The sequence below is a fragment of the Bos javanicus genome, chromosome 10, assembly GCF_032452875.1.
Source record: "Bos javanicus breed banteng chromosome 10, ARS-OSU_banteng_1.0, whole genome shotgun sequence".
Lineage (NCBI taxonomy): Eukaryota > Metazoa > Chordata > Mammalia > Artiodactyla > Bovidae > Bos > Bos javanicus.
In genome coordinates, this window is record NC_083877.1 from 44,665,713 (window position 1) to 44,680,991 (window position 15,279).

Genomic DNA, 15,279 nt, shown 5'->3' on the forward strand with positions numbered 1-15,279 from the left:
CACCCTCATGACCTGGTTACCTCCCAAAGGCCCCACCTGCTTTTCCCATTACATCGGGAGTTAGAATTTCAATATATGAATTCTAAGGGGACACAAATACTCAGTCCATGATGCCACCACAGTATTCACATACTGCCTCCTTCTGGACTTGCTTCTACAACTCCACACTGAAGTAGAACCTCTTTTTTCTTTTTGTTTCTTTTTTACTTCCACAGCACTGAGTTTCATTAGGAATTTTATTAAGGTTCAATCTCCAGGGATGAGAGAGCCACTTACGGGGAACAAAGCCTCCCCAGATCTCAGGATGAACCACCAGCTCCAACTCTGTGGTGGGATTGCAGACCGCTTCCAGTTGCCGATCAGTATAAGGATGCAGCTTTGGTTCCACACATGGGCAGGTGAGTGGTATAATTCTCCCCACACCCAAAACATGAATGTCATGAAGGCCGTGAAGCTGTGGAGCTGCTTACATGTGAGATTCCAAGAAACGGGCATGGAGGATACATCCATACGTTTTCTGATATACACACCCAGGCCCCAGAGCCTTGGTTCACCCCAGTTCAACATCAGGTCTGGGTGGTCCCAGTCACACCATGGATCCCTCTCCTGCTGTGAACTGTCAGGGAACTTCAGGTAGTTGCCATATCCCATGCCATCATCCAGCCAGGGCTCCTCATCTTCCACCTGCATGTTATACTTCTTGGCTATGGTTACTTGTTCTTCTAGGGTCTTGGGGTAGGGCCCTGGGAGCACGTCCTTCATGATGTAGGAGCTGTCCATGCTCCCAAAGATACCACATTTCACCCTGCCCTCTATAGCCCTCAGTCTCACAGGACCATCCCCTGGCCACTGCCATCTTCATCTTCCCTGGAAACTCTTTATAGACAACAATCCTAACCAAATATCTACTTAAAATCCTATGGTTCTAATTCAAGTTTTTTATTTTTTTTCCTTACAAACAAATGAACATGATTAGCGGTGCTCTCTTTCCTTTAATGAATTAGATGGAACATTGATCACATTATTTTTAAGACTAATGAGTCTAAACCTTGTAAGTACATTAGAATTACTTGGAGAGCTTTTTAAAATCATGATACCCAGGCCATATTTCAGACCATTTAAATCAGAATCTCTGGGATGGAAGTCAAGCATCAAGTACTCCCCAGGTAATTCCAATATGTATCCAAGGTTGAAAACCATCCAGAAGGGGGGGAAAAATGGAGGAAGAGCTCTATGAGACAGGCCAATGAGAAATGTGAAGTTTTGGCAGAACGATTTGATGGCTGATTGAATGAATGGTTGGGTGAGGGGAGGGAAGGCATGGTTCTTGATGTGATTTAGGATTTAGACATAAGTTGGAAAGGATGTGAAACTCCCATTTTCAGAGCACAGAGGAAGAACATGGCTGTAGAGACCTATACTGGTCCCTCACCCGGGCCTGTTCAGAACCTTCCCTGGCTGGGAAGATATATCTTTCTGCCTCCTTTCCCCTCCACTGACACTTCAGGTCCTTCTGCTGACCTCTCCTTCTACCAGCTTGAGGTGGCTTCCACAGCTGCCCTGCTGCCTCCCTGGAAATGGCAGTCCATGTGCTGTGTGGCTCTCAGGGCGGCAGGCAGTAGGAAGACAGGAGGGAAACTTCTGCCAGTGCCTCAGTGATTATCTGGCTCATGCACTACAAGGGCAACTCATTTACCTATGACTTCTGAAAGTCCCTATATTTTTAGCTGGCACTCAACTCCTTACAGGAAGCCTCTATTGATCCACTTCCCAATTTATATAACACTTATGCTTTGCACAAAGCAAGAAGAAGGGTCAAGAGATGCATGTTGAATAAATAAATTTGATCCCTCTTCTTTTTTTATAGCACTCATAACACTTATATCTGCAAATCTGGCTAGACTGAAAACTTTGGGTGTAGTTTCTTTCCAGTAGATTCCAGCATCTATCCAGGGCTCTTAATAAATATTTGCTAACTATTGAATGCATAATGAAATAAATAAATATTTCTTTTTAATCTCACAACACCCACTGTAAGAGTAACCCCAGAAACATTTGGTTGATTGATGTTAATCCAAAGCAATAAAGTTATGAGAAAGTTAAGACCTTGCTGGGAACTGTAGTGCCCTACGTCTCCATTATTTCTCTGTTTCCAGCTCACTTGCGATATTTTGAGAATTTTCTCAAATGTAAAGCAGCATCAGAAATGTGCATTAGGTGTGGAAAAGCATTAATAAAGTGAGTGGATGTGTGAATTAAAAAAAAATAAACCATGCAGTGAAAGAAATTGCAGATCACTATTTGATAGTCGCCAGTAACGGGCCATTTCCTGCTGCTCCCTGTCTCAGGGCATATGTGCAAAAAGTAAACAAAGGAAGAGGCACGTTTTAAGAGATAATGACTCATTCATATGCTCGAAATACTAATGACAAGTCAAGAGAAACTGATTAAAATAAAGAAAAACAAGTGCTTTTAAGACTTGTGTATTATTGTGCAAAACTATTATTAAACTAGACTCTGTTGAGGATGATGGCACTTTGGTTCCTAACATGCATGGAAAGTCCCCAAAATGCAGGTTAGCTTGCATTAAAGGTTAACATTCATGGAATCCTAAAGTTAGAAAGTCCCTTAAACAATCAACAGAGAGATAGATGCTCCTTTCCCTTCCACAGGCCAAGCGTGTACAAAGATACAAGAAAGAATTAGAAAACCTCAGAATATTGTTTAACATTTTCTTTGGAAGTATGCTTCACTCTCTAATCAGACTTACTATTTTTTTTAAGAAAATTTTTTTGTTTTTGTTTAACCAAAACCCATGTTGCAATTTAAACCTATTTCCTCATTTGGTTCACAGAGGTGATGGAACATAACAAGTTAATTTCTTCTTCATGATACATCAAGTAAATCCAAATAACCCTAATTATTCAACTTTTTCTTATGACATCCATTGTTTGCCATCTTTTCCTAAACTTCTGAACTAGAATTACATTCTGGATACTAAAATACTAAACCCTAAAAAATATTGAGATGCTTTTATAATAACTAAGGACAAGAAAAAGGAGCAACGAAATATACTGTTATATGTGCAATAAAAAAAGATGTTTCATATTATTTACAAGAAGTTAAAACCCACACAAGGGATTTTGCCTAATAGATAATAAAATATTTGATCAAACTGCAGGAAATTAAAGCAGTACTATCTCAAGACATGAAACAGACTGGTTCCAAATAGGAAAAGGAGTTCGTCAAGGCTGTATATTGTCACCCTGTTTATTTAACTTACATGCAGAGTACATCATGAGAAACGCTGGACTAGAAGAAACACAAGTTGAAATCAAGATTGCCGGGAGAAATACCAATAACCTCAGATATGTAGATGACATCACCCTTATGGCAGAAAGTGAAGAGGAACTAAAAAGCCTCTTGATGAAAGTGAAAGTGGAGAGTGAAAAAGTTGGCTTAAAGCTCAACATTCAGAAAACGGAGATCATGGCATCCGGTCCCATCACTTCATGGGAAATAGATGGGGAAACAGTGGAAACAGTGTCAGACTTTATTTTTTGGGGCTCCAAAATCACTGCAGATGGTGACTGCAGCCATGAAATTAAAAGGCGCTTACTCCTTGGAAGGAAAGTTATGACCAACCTAGATAGCATATTGAAAAGCAGAGACATAACTTTGCCAACAAAGGTTTGTCTAGTCAAGGCTATGGTTTTTCCTGTGGTCATGTATAGATGTGAGAGTTGGACTGTGAAGAAGGCTGATCGCCGAAGAATTGATGCTTTTCAACTGTGGTGTTGGAGAAGACTCTTGAGAGTTCCTTGGACAACAAGGAGATCCAACCAGTCCATTCTGAAGGAGATCAGCCCTGGGATTTCTTTGGAAGGAATGATGCTAAAGCTGAAACTCCAGTACTTTGGCCACCTCATGCGAAGAGTTGACTCATTGGAAAAGACTCTGATGCTGGTAGGGATTGGGGGCAAGAGGAGATGGGGACGACAGAGGATGAGATGGCTGGATGGCATCACTGACTCGATGGATGTGAGTCTGAGTGAACTCCGGGAGTTGGTGATGGACAGGGAGGCCTGGCGTGGTGCGATTCATGGGGTCGCAAAGAGTTGGACATGACTGAGCGACTGATCTGATCTGATCCCGGGACAGGTATAGATGAACAGATCAACAGAATAAAATAGAGTCCAGAGAAGAAAAAATCAATTAATGCTACTACTACTAAGTCATAAAGGTGCCCAATGACAGTACATTCCTCATCGGTGCCAGTATGTCACATAAACTATTTCCATTAAACCTCACAACATCAGAAAATAGGCAGAGCTAGTAGTGCTCAGCAAGGAGATCCAGACCTCTCTGCCCTCCTCTCTGTGCTCTTCATGAAAATATACCAGTGCCTTCACTTTGAATTAGTAATATATAAAACTGTAGAAACAGCATTGGAGCAATTCGATAAAAAATGTGAGGGCAGATAAAGTGAGATTATTTTCTGACATTAAAAAAAAGTTAGGTGGACTAAAATCTGAAATGTAAAAAATAATAATAAAATGTACTGTTAAATGGCGCTTCCCAGGTGGCACAATGGTAAAAAATCTGCCTGCCAATACAGGAGACACAAGAGATGCAAGTTTGATCCCTGAGTCAGGAAGATCCCCTGGAGTAGAGTATGCCAACCACTCCAGTATTCTTGCCTCAGAAATCCCATGGACAGAGGAACCTTGCGGGCTACAGTCCATGGGGTCACAAAGAGTTAGACACAACTGAGCCACTCAGCACATTTTGTTAAATATAGAACAGTTTTTTAATTTATTTATTTTTAATTGGAGGATAGTTGCCCTACAAAGTTGTGTTGGCTTCTGCCATACATCAACATGAATCAGCTATAGGTTTACATATATTCCTTCCCTCTTGAGCCTCCCTCCCACCTCCTGCCACATTCCACCCCTCTAGGTTGTCACAGAGCACCAGGGAAGCCCCTTGTGTCACACCATACTTCCCATTAGCTCTCTGTTTTGCACATGGTAATGTACATATTTCAGTGCTTCTCTCCCCGTGTCCACAAGTCTGTTCTCCATGTCTGAGTCTCTATTCCTGCCCTGCCCATAGGTTCATCACTACCATTTTCCTAGATTCCATATATATGTGTTAACATACAATATTTGTTTTTCTCTTTCCGATTTACTTCACTGTGTACTAACAGGCTCTAGGTTCATCCACCTCACTAGAACTGACTCAAATTTGTTCCTTTTCATGATCGAGTAATGTTCCATTGTATATATGCACCACAACTTCTTTATCCATTCATCTATTGACAGACATCTAGGTTGCGTCTGTGTCCTGGCTATTCTGAAGTGAAAGAAAGTGAAAGTTGCTCAGTTGTGCCTGACTCTGCAACTCCATGGACTGTAGCCTGCCAGGCTTCTCTGTCCATGGAATTATCCAAGCAAGAATACTGGAGTGGGTAGCTGTTCCCTTCTCCAGGGGATCTTCCCGACCCGGGAATCAAACTGAGGTCTCATGCATTGCAGACAGATTCTTTACCAGCTGAGTCACCAGGGAAGCCCTGGCTATTCTAAATAGTGCTGCAGTTAATAACACTGAGGTACATGTGTCTTTTTCAATTATGGTTTTCTTAGGGATAGAACAATTTTATACTCTGTTCTGTTATAATCTCAGTGAAGAAGATAATCCCTAGAATGGCATCAAGTTTAAAACCAAAAAGGGAAACTGACACATTTGACCATTGGTACAGAAGACACTCTAAAGAAAGTTAAATCTAGAAAAACTCTTGTAGTATATATGAGAAACAAAGGGTTAATATCTTTAGTTATAAAATGCACTTACAAATAAATATGAAAAATATCAACATCCCTATTAAAACTGAGAGAAGGATATAAACAGACATTTCAGAAATGAAGAAAGATAAATTTCCAATAAACATATACGATACACTCAATTTACTATCAAAGATATAAGACACTGAAAATACCTAGGCTAGGAAGAAAGTGTGAGCAGAAAGAGGCATTCTCATACACTGTGGATAGACACAGAAATTGGTACAAAGAAAGATACATTTTTTTATGCAGGGAATAAAGGAGATGAGTTAAGCAATCCCTAAGAATTTCGATCCAATTGCCAACATTCATTGGATCATAGAAAAAGCAAGGGAATTTCAGAAAAACATCTACTTCTGCTTCACTGACTACATTAAAGCCTTTGACTGTGTGGATCACAACAAACTATGGAAAACTCTTAAAGTGATGGGAATACCAGACCACCTTACCTGCCTCCTGAGAAACCTGTATGCAGGTCAAGAAGCAACAGTTGGAACTAGACGTGAAACAATGAACTGATTCCAAATTGGGAAAGGAGTATGTCAAAGCTGTATATTGTCACCCTGCTTATTTAACTTCTATGCAGAGTACATCATGCCAGGCTGGATGGAGCACAAGCTGGAATCAAGATTGCTGGGAGAAATATCGATAACCTCATATATGCAGATAACACCACCTTATGGCAGAAAGTGAAGAGAAACTAAAGAGCCTGTTAATGAAGGTGAAAGAAGAGTGAAAAAGCTGACTTAAAACTCAACATTCAAAAAAGTAAGATCATGGCATCTGGTCCCATCACTTCATGGTAGACAGATCGGGAAACGATGGAAACAGTGACAGACTATTTTCTTGGGCTCCAAAATCACTGCAGATGGTGACTGCACCCATGAAATTAAAAGATGCTTGCTCCTTGAAAGAAAAACTATGACAAAACTAGACAGTATACTAAAAAGCAGAGACATCACTTTACCAACAAAGGTCTGTATTGTCAAAGCTATGGTATTCTTGGGCTTCCCTGGTGGCTCAGTAAAGAATCCGCCTACAATGCAGGAGACCTGGATTCCATCCCTGGATTGGGAAGATCCTCTGGAGGAAGGCATGGCAAATCACTCCAGTATTCTTCCCAGGAGGTTCCCCATGGACAGAGGAGCCTGGCAGGCTATAGTTCATGGGGTTGCAAAAAGTTGGACACGACTGAGCAACCAAGCACAAGCACATGTATGGTTGTGAGAGTTGGACTATAAAGAAGGTTGAATGCAGAAAAATCAATGCTTTTGAGCTGTGGTGCTGGAAAAGACTCTTGAGAGTCCCTTTGACAACAAGGAGATCAAACTAGTCGATCTAGAAGGACTGATGCTAAAGCTGAAGCTTCAATACTTTGTCCACTTGATGAGTAGAGCCAACTCATTGGAAAAGACCCTAATGCTAGGAAAGATTGAGAGCAGGAGGAGAAGGGGGTGATGGAGGATGAGATGACTGGATGGCATCATCAAGTCAATGGACAAGAGTTTGAGCAAACTCTGGGAGATAGTGAAGGACAGGGAAGTCTGGTGTGCCGCAGTCTGTGGGGTCACAAAGTGTCGCACATGACTGAGTGACTGAACAACAAGAATATCTAGATTCTCTCTAGATTTGAAATTCTAACAGTCTTTATTTATCTGAGTTATGCCAATGCTATATAAAGGCTTTAACAATCAACAAAATATATTTTATAAAAAAATATTATTGAGATATATTTCCCTATCCAGAAGAAATTTTGAGACTTCTGTGACTCATACAGAAAACTTATTGTGTTAGTCACTCAGTAATGTCTGACTCTTTGCAACCCCATGGACTATAGCCTTCCAGGCTCCTCTGTCCATGGAATTCTCCAGGCAAGAATACTGGAGTAGGTAATCATTCCCTTCTCCAGGGAATCTCCCTGACCCAGGGATTGAACCTGCATCTCCTGCATTGCAGATGGATTCTTTGCCACCTAAGCCACCAGGGAAGAGCGCCCAACATTTACCAAGGTACAGTATGCCTAGGATGTAGAAGCACTGGAAATGCTAGAGGCAGCCAGGAGCAAACCAGACAGAGGAAACTAACACACAAATAGACAATGATGCTCAGGGCACAAAGCTTTCCCCGAGCTATGAGTGTGATGAGCACGTGAGATAGGCATTTAAATTACTCTTGGGAATGAGGTGAGTTGGAAAGATTGGTCTTAGGCATCAGCTCCCTAAATGGGTCTTGCAGGGTGAGCAAGCTTCAGACTTATGGAGAAGGGATGCCTTTATAGGGAAGAGAGCAACATATGCAAAGACAAGGGGGCACTAGAAAGCATGGTGAGTCTTAGGACCTATTCATGTCTCCTGAGACTGCAAGAGACGGACAGCTAGGAGCCAGACAAGAAAGAAACAGGTTTTACACGTCATCACGAGAAGCCTGGATCTTATTCCTATAACTGTAAACCATCAAAGAAGTACCCTAACGAGATCTCCACTTGCGAAAAAAATCCCTGCAGGAGACTCCCACTTCCACTAAGATAGTAAACTGAGATAGCCAGATAAAAACTCCAGATACAAAAACATGAAATGGGTTAAAGTTTTAAAATAAGCTTAGAAGTATAGTCAAAAATCATGAAAGGCTATGTGAAATCTCTAGATACCAAACGCAAAGAGGGAACTGAAAATTTGAGTGCTAAGAAATTCTCTGTGAAATTCCCTGAAAGGATGGGAAATTCTGTTTTATTTCAAGGACTCAAGGGTAACTGACCTCAGGCAAGGCGTCGGCCTGGGAGGAGCAGGGAGTTGGAGTGAATCCTCTTTAAAGAGTTTCCCCCTTCAGTGACCTCATCCTTTCTCACAGAGTCACCAGCACTCCACTTCAACCGTGCTTCACTTTCTGCTTATGTCAATAAATTTTTTTTTATCCTTACTGGGTCAGCCCACTATCAGCATACTTAAATGGCATTATCTCGAGCATCTTTAAAAATCCTTTCGTTGATCTCAGTTCCCCAGCCAGCTACTGCCCCATTTCCCAGTTTCTCTTTGCAACACATCTCCTCAATAAAGTTGTTCTAGTTAGCACTCCTGAAAAATCCCAGGTACGAAAACTTGAAATGGTTTTCGTATTATCTCTTAAACACACACCAATCAGGGGTCATCCACACCCTCCACTAAAATTGCTCTTGTCAAAGTCACTGTGAGTGTAATCTTGCTAAACCCATGACCTCTAGTTTACACAACCAGGCACCATCCCTGACATAGTCAATTATTCCTTTTCTCAGATACACTGTCTTTACTTGGTTTCAAGAACAGCACATTCTCTTGGCTACTTTGCTAGCCACCCTTCTTGGTTTCTGCTGTTAATTTTCTCTTCTCCTTCACTCGATGCTGGAGAGCCCCCAGACCTCAGTTCCCTTCTCATTTCTATCTGCACTCACAACCTTGAGCACCTCCCCCAGTCTCAAGGCCTTAAATATCAAGTGTTACTCACGGTCCTCCAAGAAGCAGATACCAAGATGGGATTATATGTGCAAGAGATTCATATGTTGTTGTGAAGCATAAAGGAAGCAGGAGTAGGCTGAGAGAGGCTTCCAATCATGATGATACCTGTGAAAAAGAGAGGAGGAAAGATGGAGGTTTGGGTAGGAAGAGTCTCAAACTGCAGCTCAGTTCCCAAATAGTTTGGCTAGGTTGATGTGAAGTCCTTGAGCCAAAGTTTCCCGTTAGAGTTATCCCATGACCTTCAAGAATGGGTCAGCACTAGTATCCAGCTGTGCTCCGTCATAGCTGGAAGAACCCAGAAGACACAAGTCTTCTGTGTGAATATAGTGGTGTGTACAGAGGGGTTGTCAGGCAGCCATACTCCCCTCAGCAGAAGATCTGAGTGGTCCATTCCCACGGCGGCCACAGTCCACCCCTTCACCTGCATAGAACTATTTTTCAAGGTAAGTTTGGGCAGCAGCTCTTCCATGGTTCCCATGGCCTCTAGTCTAAGGGAAAGCTTAGAGGAGGGGGAATTGATGGAGTAGCTACCAGGGCATAACTCCCTCCTCCACAATTAGCCTAAATTTCCCTCACCCTCAGCTATCACCTTAGCAGGTCTAGGTGGCTTTCCTAGTGGTGTGACCCAAACCTTCATTGCTGAGGCATCTTCTCAGGTTGGGCATGTGTCCATTCGCAATTACAAGCAGCCAGAGATCACCCAGAGGCTCCCTAGTGGATCATCTAGCTCCATGTGTGTTCCTCCTGCCCCCTTTATAACAGCAGCTCTACTTCCTGGTGAGACAGAGGCACCTCTTCTTGCCTACTTGATCCTGGACACAAGAAATCCAAAGGGCTTTAGTTCCCTGGTAAAGATGAGCCTCTTTGAAGGATAAGCATCTCTAACCCTGCCAATTTGAGAGTTGCAGGGTCAGGAAGGACAATATCTCCCAGTGGATCATCAGGAGTGATGGAAGTGGGTGGGGAGGTGGGGAGGGGATCACTCATGCTTCCACTCCTCGGTTCTCCAATCCATATATTATTTCACTTGGGGACCCAGTGCCATACAGAAGTCTCTGACACATGTTGCATCCTAAAAGATAATGCCCCAGTCTCTCATAGTATTGTGTCTGGGCTGGGCTAGGGCTTCAGCTGTGCCTTTGGAAGATTGTTTCAGAACTCTCTAAGACCTGCTTCTTCTGGGGCATATGGCTTGTGATGCAACCAGTGGTTCCCATGGGCATGAGTTCGCTCCCACCTGTTCTTTACTGTGATATGAGTACCCTGTGCTGTGTGGGATCCTATGCCTGTGGATTGAACATTCTATAAGCTCCCAAATAAGGGTGCTGGCTAAGGCTTGTTGTATGGGCAGGAAAGGCAAAAAGCATGCCCAAAATAAGCACCTATCCCTGTGAAAACCAATCGCTGATCCAGGATGAAGGGAGCCTAATGTAACTGACTTGCCACCAGGTGGCTGATTAAACTTTTCAGGGAATAGTACCATATCCAGGTGCTCAGCACTGGTCTCTATTGCTAACAACTCAGACTTTCAGAGGCCACAGTTGCTAAATCAGGTCAGTAGCCCTCATCTCGATCACTGTGGCCACTCCAATCAGGTGCCCACAAGACCAGCTCTGGGGTAGCTGATGATGAAGGCTGCCTGCAACTGGCTGATTGACAACTGGCTGAGTCAATCTGTCTACTTGGTTGTTCAGAGTCTCTCCCATGAGGGATCCTTTCTAGTGGGCATTACAAGGGACACAAAGATCATTACACTTCATGCCCACTCCCATCAGTCCATCCATTCATCTCTATACCAGATTTCCTTGTGTCTGATTTTCCAGTACATTTCTTGTCCAGACAGCCAAGCCATTGGCCATTGCCCAGGAATCTATGTGCATCCTCACCTCAGGCCACTTCAGCACAAAGTAGATGACCAGGTGCATCTCTCACATGCCATCCATTGGGAAGATCTGCCCCCTCTGAAGTCTATCAAGGTCATTGACAAATGTGGCTATAATTTTCAGCTTATGTGATATTCCCAGCCAACTCATTTGTAGACCAACCTGGGATTATGCCCACACTGCATGGTCACAAGGATCTCTCCATATGGCCGCACGTATGAGCTGGGGGAGGAGGACCCATGCACTTGTCAGGGCGACATGGGGCTCTGGACCATCTGCTCATACAGTTTATTCATGCCTTCTGGTTCTTCCGGTCTTGGTCCCAGATGTACCACTGCCCTCTCACTAGGTCCTGCTGCTGGGCACCTTTGACTTGAAGGCTTCATGGATTTGATGACAGGAATCTTAGTCACTTTTGTTCACTGACTTATTTATAGTGCTTAGAAAATGCCTGGTATATACTAAGAGCACAATAAATATTTATTAAGGAAATAATAAAAATGAATGTAATAGCAAAGAAAGAAAAAAATTTAAAGAATTTTTTCAAAATTTAGTTCCTTGAGAAGACTGCTAAAGTCAATATAACTTTAGTAAGATTTATTAAGTTAAAAAGGGAGACAGTAAAATAAATATTAGGAATCAAAAATAAGACAGAGGTATAGACATGGTAGTTTTAAATTTAATCAACCACTTCTCATCCTTACTCTTCCAAACCACATTTCCTGAACTGCTACTTATTTTCCCTGTGTCCAGCCTGCCCCCACTCCCAGTCTATTTTCTACACACTACCAGAACTATCTCTTTTTTTAACTTTTTACTTTAAACTAATTTTAGACTTACAGAAAAGTTGAAAGAGATAGAAGAGTTCTTTCACTAAACTTCTCCTCATGTTACATCAGCATAGTACAATTATCAAAACTAAGAAATTAACATTGGTACACTACTATTAACTAAACTGCAAACTTTATTCAAAGCTCACCTATTTATCCACAAATGGCCTTTTTCTGTTCCAGGATCTTATCCAGGTACCAAATTACATTTAGTTGCTATTTTTCCTCAGTCTCCTCCAATCTGTGACATTTCCTTAGTCTTTACATGTCTTTTATGACCTATACACTTTTGAAGAATTACTGAGCAATTAAAGAAGTAAATTATATCACATTCAGAGACAGAAAGACATTAATTTTTTTTTTATGTTTGTAAATGTGAAAGCTTGGATTTGGTAACAATTATAAAAACTAGTCAAAGCAGACTCAAGAAGAAGCCTGAATAGGCCTGGAGCTATTCAAGAAACTAAAATCTATCTTCCAAAATAAAAAGGAAAGAAATAAATATTAGGTCTAGTCAGTCTTATAGGTGAGTTCCAGCAAAACGTTAAGAAACACACAATCTCAAGCTTTTACAAACTGTTCCAATGAGTCAAAAAAAGGGGGTCAACTCACCCATCTCTTGTTATGAGGCAAGTAAATGCTTGATACTAAACCTAGACAAGAGCAATAGGAGAAAATAAAAATCTAGACCAGCCTCCAAGTGAATAGAGAAGCTTGATTCTTTCTGATTTGTGTGAGTCCAAAAATATGATCATCTCAAATATATAGAAAAAAACATTTGATAAAAGATGTATAGCCTTTTAAGAAAATCCCTTAGCAGGCTAGAAATACATGGGAATTTTCTTAATTTAATAAGAGTATCCACCAAAAATCTAGAGCAAACATTATACTTAATGATGAATCATTAGAAATATTTCCTTTCAAAAAGGAAATAAAACCAAGATGCTTGCTATCACTGTTTCCATTTAACATTTTACTGGCAGTCTAATTGGAAGGAAAGAAATAGAACCTCATTACGCACAGATGGTATCACTCTTGGGCAAGAATTCAAGAGACTTAATGGATAAAGTATTTGAAATAAGAAAGTGGGGTAATTTTAGAAAATAAGAAACAGATCTGGCATGGTGGTTGAGTAAGAGAAAGAAGAAATAAAGATGATATCTGGTGTTCCAGCTTGGGAAAATATGTAATGTGATACCATTTACTTAGATTGCTAATTCTATAGGAAAGTGAGCCTTGAGTTAGGGCAGAGCCATACTATGTGGGAAGCTTCCAAGAGAAATTACCTATATCCCTAAATATCACCGGAAATACAAGGAGTAGGAGGAAACTCTGGTCAGAACCTCTATGGAAGAGATCACTACATGTAGTTGTACAGAATATTCAGATAAGCCACTTGAGACTCCTCACTTGAGACTCCTCTCCCTGTGATGGAACATTCTAATAAAGATGGCAACTCACTGGACTGACTCCTAAGGAGGAAGGTTCTGATTAGCCACATGGCTTTTGCTTTTCTTAATGAGATATCCAAGTTTGGGACCAAGCAGATTTGGCCAGGGAAATAGAAGCTGGAGCGCTGAAACACTAACAATTTTTTTTCTATCCTTCCTTTCAAAAGCTCTCAGCCTCTATTCTAAATAAAGCTTGAGGAGGTTAACTAGATTTATTGTGGTGGTCATTTTGCAATATATATGAATCATTAGGCTGTACACCTGAAACTAATATGCTATAAATTATACAATCAATCAGTTAATATTGAAAGGGTGACATGAAGGCTCACCACTAGCTAACAGGCTCATGTGCCTCAGTCTCAGGCTGGGTGGCAAAAGTCAATGAGTTCAGCTCAGTGTTGATGAGTGAAATGTGAAGACTTCAAGTAGTTGGTTGGATATGTGCGTCTGGAGCCTGGAAATGTATATTTGAGAGTTATCAGTATATGAAAGAGACCTGAAACCATGGGGATGGATGGATGGATCATGCAGAAAGGATATAGAGAGCAAAATGAGAAGAGACACATTCGAAGAAAGGAATGCTAAAGAAGAAATACTGAGAATATGTAACCAGAGAAGTAGGAAGAAAACTATGGCAGTATTTTTTTTTTTATTGAAGCATAGCTAATTGACAAGGTTGTGTGAGTTTCAGGTATCCAGCAAAATGATTCAGCTATTTACAAATATATGTATATTCTTTTTCAGATTCTTTTCCATTTAGGTTATTAAAGGATGTTGAATACAGTTTCCTGTGATATACTGTAGGTCCCTATTGTTTATCTATTTTATATATAATTGTGTGTGTTAATCCCTACTCACCCCACCGTTCTTTCACCTTCAATAACCATCAGTTTGTTTTCTATATCTGAATCTATTTCTGTTTTGTAAATACATTCACTTGTATCATTTCTTTTAGATTCCACATATAAGTGATACCACATGATATTTGTCTTTGTCTGACTTACTTAGTATGATCATCTCTAGGTCCATCACAGCAGTGTCTTGAAAGGATCCAAGACAAGAGGGAACATTAATGAGAAAATGCGCATCAGTGACAAATATTTACAGAGTGAAAAGAGCTCACTGTCAAAGCCACACAGCCAAATCAATCAAATTCAATTTACTCTTGTTGAGTATGGTGATTTTAAAGCAGTAAGATTTTACTTTGATGGCTACATTTCTTAATTCATTTGTTCACTCATATTTAACAAAGGCCCACAGAGTGCAAGATCTATTCTGTTGTTTCTTTCCTTCTCTCATATTCAGCCAAATTTAAACTCTCTCAGTTATTTTCTGAGTTTCTGAGAACAGGCATGGAATATATAAACTTTTTTTTTTTACTTGATTAATTTCTTAAACAACTTTGACTCAGCACTTCATTCTTATTCGTGTTAAAATCAGATAGCTTTTCTGAGGTTTAACCTCCAGTTTTCTACATATTTTCCCAGTGTTTTGTATGTATTAAAAACAAGTGAAGAATTCATGTGCTCATTCTTTTGCTTTTCCCATGTCATTTATTTCAGAATCACCTAAGTGAACTCTGTTCAGTATTCCCTTGAGATGGTCTATATTCTTTATAAAGATATTTCCACTGAATCCAATGTAATGCTTTCCTCACTGGATTAGGATACATGGCCCCATACTAATGTATTCACGACCACCTACTACTCAACACCCACCAGTTATCCCTTTGCAATCAAAAAATTGAAAATAAGTAAGGTAAATTATATAATTAAATAATTACA

At 40.7% G+C, this 15,279-nt stretch overlaps 1 long non-coding RNA gene across 2 annotated transcripts in view; it reads right to left on the bottom strand.

Moving 5' to 3' along the window:
- LOC133256160 (uncharacterized) overlaps nucleotides 1-15,279 on the bottom strand; it is a 183,008-nt gene that overhangs the window by 146,723 nt on the left and 21,006 nt on the right. For both annotated transcript variants that reach the window (XR_009739112.1, XR_009739113.1), the window contains one exon: nucleotides 9,321-9,436. This is a non-coding gene — a long non-coding RNA (uncharacterized LOC133256160). The remainder of the gene's footprint in view (nucleotides 1-9,320; nucleotides 9,437-15,279) is intronic.